This window comes from Mus pahari, chromosome 3 (assembly GCF_900095145.1).
Source record: "Mus pahari chromosome 3, PAHARI_EIJ_v1.1, whole genome shotgun sequence".
Taxonomy (NCBI): Eukaryota; Metazoa; Chordata; class Mammalia; order Rodentia; family Muridae; genus Mus; species Mus pahari.
In genome coordinates this window covers 66,777,635-66,783,618 of record NC_034592.1, presented here as the reverse complement: position 1 = coordinate 66,783,618, position 5,984 = coordinate 66,777,635, and the positions used below count along the sequence as shown (strand labels likewise).

The window sequence follows — 5,984 nt, the reverse complement described above, 5'->3', positions numbered from 1 at the left end:
CAATGGAGGAGTATTTGTCTTTCTCCACATTCTTGCCAGCATCTGCTATCACCTGAGTTTTTTATCTCAGCCATTCTGACTGGAGTGAGGTGGAAGTTCTAGGTTGTATCTCAAGTACACCAGGCTTCATCCATATTCAAAGGCATGAGAGAGGAAATGTATTGATAGATGAAATAGACATTCAAGTGTATGTGCTTTTAGGAGCCCACTTATTGCAGGGACTCCTGAGCCCTCCAGAAGTTCATACAGAATGTTCACTTATTTATATAAAGATGGGTCTAAGTACATTTTCAAAGAAGTTCTGCAGTCTCAATGGATTCTCAGAAAGGTCTTAGACCTGTAAATGTTAAGATCCTTTTAGGCAGCTTGGAGGCAGGTCCACCAGTTCAAAGTAATTGAATTTGTACAGAAAATAGCTATAAAGTACTAGGTGAGTACTATAGCAAAAGATAGGGAAATAGTAATACAAAAACAAATGATAATCCTATAAGTAAGCCCACAATACATGACACTTTGAAACAATAGTTTGTTATGGTTCCTGTGTTGAACATATAAACCTGTGTAGTACCATGGTATGACTCTTTCTAATACGGCACAGGGGACTTGTGACTGTTCCCACTGCCTTGCATCCTTCATCTATCATGACAGCCTGAGGAAGTGCTTGGAGACCTAAAGTGCATGTGCTGCATTTTTCCTATCCAGTAAATGAAAGTACCCAACCTTTTAAAAAGTTTGATTCAACAGATGTTTAGTGGATTCTGATACAGATGAGAACTAGATGAGCTCAGGTTCCTATTTTTCCCTCCAATGCTTTCACTGAATTCCATCTATTTATAGAAAAAGATTCCATAAAAAATTTGAAGAGAGGGTTATAAAAGAAGTCAGAGAAAGGGAGGGGCAAAAAGACTGATGGCCTAGCCACTTCTCAAAGGTTACAAAGGAAGAAATGTTTATATGAACATCAAGCTCCTGAACACTCTACAGGTACATAGCAATTTTTCTATTGGACCATACCCAGTACAGCTGGTCATTTGTTCTTTGGTTTATTTCTAGTTAATGTAAGCATTCTGAGAAAAAATAGCATACACATTGAATAAATGAGAAAATGTTTACTTAAATCCAAAGGCAGAAATGTTCACAGAGACATTTAATATGTCTGTGACTGGGAAGGAATGAGTATCACATATATATGAGTCTGAGCAGCTTTTGCTCTAGGTTCTAACACTGACACCAACTAGCTTCCTGTTTGGCTACTGACAAGAATAAACACATGTTTACTGAGAAAGTCAGATTCAATGTTAAGAATAGGGCTGAGGTGCTCACTTCGACAGCACATATACTAAAAGTGAAACCATACAAAGATTAGCATGGCCCTTGCACAAGGATGACATGCAAATTCATGAAGCATTCCATATTTTTCAGGGACTAAACCACCAACCAAAGAGTACACATGGAGCTACCCTTGGTTCCAGCCGCATATGCAGCAGAGGATGGGCATCAATTGGAGGAGCGACCCTTGGTCCTGTGAAGGCTCAGTGCCCCAGTGTAGGTGAATGCCAGGAACTAAAGCTGAGGGATTAAAACCCTCACTCCTTATTCTTGAAGAGGATCTAATTGTATAAAAAGCAGTAGAACTATAAAAGCAAGAGCAGAGAACAGGATTTCCTAAGTTCCAACAACCTCACCTCAGGGTCAGTGGCTGATCCCCTCAGTGTTTCTGTCCAGGTCAGTATAAAATTTTGACCTAGATAATGATGCCTGATGTAGTGAGCAGGGTTAGGGAAGAGAGACGTTAACACAAAAATCTCCTTTGTTGAAAAATATTTTATCACAGAAACTTCCAGAAGCATGTGTTCAACAGTATTTAATTCATGGAAGTAAAAATGTTAAGAAATCCAGTGATTTCCCCAAGTTTGACTTCTAATAAAGAGAAAAGCTGAACAACTGATTCTTTTTTTTTTCCAATTTTTTATTAGGTATTTACTTCATTTACATTTCAAATGTTATCCCCAAAGTTCCCTATACCCTCCCACCCCCTGCTCCCCTACCTACCCACTCCTACTTCTTGGCCCTGGTGTTCACCTGCACAGGAGCATTCTATTAACTTAGATTTCATAAGTCAAATCCTCAAGCACTCTCTATATAGGCACTATACATCCATGTCTCTTTACTCAATTCTTGATCAGTAGTGTGTTGGAGATCAATATTCTAACCATAGTTTTCATTAAAATTCAACCTGATTTTTTGGACATTCATTTTGTCACTAAACATGTGATCATCAACCACAGATTTGACCTTCAAATTTGTCTTATAAAATTTATTTCTAAATTCAAGTTATGTAGATTAAAATATATCTGAATCAAAACAAAATTAAGAACAGATATAAGAAACTAGGAGGATTTAAAGAGATGAATGCAACTCCACAAATATTTTTGAATATATATATACATATATATATATACACACACACACACACACACACACACACACACACACACAAACCATCTAGATAGAGCCCTCAAAATGTTATAGAAAACTTTATAAATTTCTCCTAAGAAGCATAAGAACTCCACAGGAAGACCAACAGAGTCAATTAACCTGGACCCTTGAGGGCTCTCAGAGAATTAACCACCTATCAAAGAGCCAACATGAGTTGGAACTAGATTCTTCCCCATACATAGATAGCAGATGTGCAGTTTGATCTTAATTCAGGTCCTCCAACAACTGGAGTCGGGATATCCCTGAATCTATTGCCTGTCTGTGGATACATTCCTCTAAGTGGACTGCCTTGTCTGGCCTTAGTGGGAGAGGATACATCTAGTCCTGCAGAGACTTGATGTGACAGGGTGGGGTGATAGCTAGGGGTGCCTCCCCTTCCTCAGAGTAAAAAAGGAAAGGAATTGAGGAGGAGCTGTGAGAGGGGGCTCAAGGAAGGGGGGAGATATTAGGATTTAAAGTGCATAAATAAAGGGTAAAAGAAATTAGAAGGATTTAAAGAGGTAAATGAAGCTCCACAAATATTTTTGAAGAAATATATGCAAGCTGTGTAAGTATAGTCCCCAAGATATTATAAAAATTTTTATGTTTGTTTTATATGTGTGTGTATGCACATGTGCATGCCTATATTTGTATTATGTACATTTGAAATATATACATACATATATTCAAGCATGTGTGCATTGCATAAGAAGAGAAAATAACATAATGCAGCATTTTGAAAGAAAAGGCAATATTTCTCTTTGGAGAGGAGGGAAGAGGAAGGACAATTTCATGGAGCCCTTTGAGAAAATTCTGTAAGAGGGAATCATTATGACAGAAGAATGGAGAATTAGGTAGGCTCCAATATAAACAAACAAGTATGAGCAAAAGAGTAGAAGCAGGAAAATGTGGACATGTGAAACTTCACAGTCCTTTTACTTGGTATTTAGGACAGATTATGTGATGAGAAGCAATGAAAGAGAAAGGACTTGAAATATAGCTTGAAATATATCATATAGAGCCTTGAGCATACTCTAGACACCTTGTGTGTAATTTAGTGGGCAATGGTGAGCCAATAAATACTTTTTGAAGATACCCTGTCACATGAAAGATATACTTTTTGAAATTTTAACAGACAAAATAAAATGAATTTATGTTTTTACCCTGGTTGAGGGTTTTGCAGAATATGTAGAAGGATATGCTCAGTTGAAAGTGAGAGATGAAACTAGGAAGAAGAGTTGAGGCTGGGGATGATTAGCATCTTGAGAATGTATGGAGATAAGACCAAGCGTAAAGCACATTAAACTGCTGCTCAAAGATCTGACCAGTGGACTAGGGATAATCAGCAATACTGAGGGTCCCACAAACTCAGGAAAGAAACACTGAGGGAAAATTCTGTATTTGATCTTTATATGGCATTCTTCCATGATACAGTTTAGTCATAGTTAGAATTGGAATAAACATGGACAGTAGAGGCAATAAATAGGGCAGTATATTGGTCTGCTTGGGATATTTTAATAAAATATCATAAACTTGTATGTTTATAAATAACAGATACTACCTACACACGTGAAGAGTTTAAGTTCCATGATCAAAGTGCTGACAGGTTCAGTGTAAGGAACTACTTTCCAGTTCACAGATGGCATCTGTTCACGTTACCCTCACATGGTAGAGAAAGACAGTTGTCTCTCTGGAGTCTCTTTTATGAAGACACTATTTCGAATCACATGGGCTCCTCCTCTAAGACTTCATGGCCTAATCACATTATGTTTGTGTTGGGAATCCAGGAATCATCCCACAGATCACTTAGACACTGAGCTCAGTCAAGCAGGGATTGCTTATTGAACACACACCCCAGGACTGATTGATCAGGGATACAGGTCAGACTTGGGAGCTGAGACTGTGACCCTGACTGTTTCCCAGGGGAAGCTTATAAAAGGCAAAAACCACAAAAGCTCATAGCAACCGTCAAAGCTCAAACATAAGTTCAGGAAGTGCTGCCTGGTGGTATTGGAGGTTGGTTCAGGTCCAAGCTTATTGTAGCTAACTCTACAAAGCAGTTCTAACTTACATTGTTGTAATTGGCTCTAAAGGAGGGCAAGGGTCTGGGGAATTTCCAAGAACACCAAAGCACAGAACCTAATAGGATATATGATTGTTAACTCAGGCATGAGAAAGGTCCTCTGGAACAAAGTAAGATGGCTGGCTACAGGCATAAAACAGAACGGCTGTAGTAATATCAGAAAGGCAGCAGCTACCTAGGTCTTAACAGCTGGGGGTTGTGATTTCAACACATGAAACTGGGAGAACACAAACATTCTGATTTTTACAACCAATAAGATGAGAGAAATGGGCAACATCCTGGGGGTGGGGGGAATCTGTAGAAAAAAATGAAAAAAGTGTCTGACTAGAGCAGCCGTTCTTTGGATAGGAAAGTCCTGGGCGTCCTTTTGACACAGAGAGAACTGAGGATGTTCTCTCTGTATTGATGTCACCAACTCAGAGTGCTCACCCTCCTGACTCACGGGACCTATTGGTTTTTGATTCATCCACACTAGCCTGCAGTGCAGGAAGAGCAAAAGCTGTGTCTCATCCATGTCTTTTTCCCCAGCATCTAAGCCAGTGCCTAACACATATAATACACTTAATACCAATCTTTCAACACTCAAGCAGTTTAAATAAAGACGCTTAAAGTTTCATTGGGAGCAAGGTGAAAGGTTTTTGTTGAAATGAAGATAGTAGATTATGATCTAATTATCCCCAATGGTTTATTTCGTGGACTAAGGGAGTCATTGTTATGAAAATGGTCATTATCAATATCAGTGATGTGCGGACCTTATATACTTTTGCTGAAGCAGAACCTTCATGCTTTGAGAACTGTGTTGATGGTTCAGCAACTCATAGTGCTCTGGGAATCTGCTTGTTTTATCCTGTTTTGTGGGGGAGGGAGAGATATCCTTAGTTTACACCACCATGTCACAGTCTATCCTTGAGAAAAGTCAGAAAAGAAAGCAAGAAAGAATTTGAAGCAGAAAACCATAGAGAAATGCTGCTTAATGGTTCTAGCATGCCCATACTTAGTTTTTCTTACATAGCTCAGGACCACTGCTCAGAGAACAGGACAGTGGGCTGGGCCCTCCTACATCAATCATGATAATCCCCTATACAGACATCCCCATAGGCCAATTGAGCGATTCCTCAATTGAGACTCCTTTCTCAGGTGATTCTGGGCTGTGTCAAAGTTGACAGTTGAAGCTAAGCTGAAGCTAAGTAGGGTATTCCATGCCCTGTCACCTTAACACATAAAGGCATTACATTTAAATCATAACCAAGCTCTTTAAACTCCAAGGTCTCATGTGAATATCAAAATAGGAAACAAAGTCCCAACTTTTAAAAATTCCTTCAGTCTTTAAAAATTATAGCATTTAAATGTCCAAAGTCTCTTACCTGTGGGCTCCTGTAAAATTCAAACAGGGTTCATACTGTCTTATTTCAAGGGAAGGACC

At 38.9% G+C, this 5,984-nt stretch overlaps 1 non-coding gene across 1 annotated transcript; it reads left to right on the top strand.

Annotated features, from left to right (window-relative positions):
- Positions 1 to 1,315: 1,315 nt before the first annotated feature.
- On the top strand, positions 1,316 to 1,419 carry LOC115063652. The gene has a single exon (XR_003843538.1). It is a non-coding gene; the product is annotated as a U6 spliceosomal RNA (small nuclear RNA).
- The last annotated feature ends 4,565 nt before the right edge of the window (positions 1,420 to 5,984 follow it).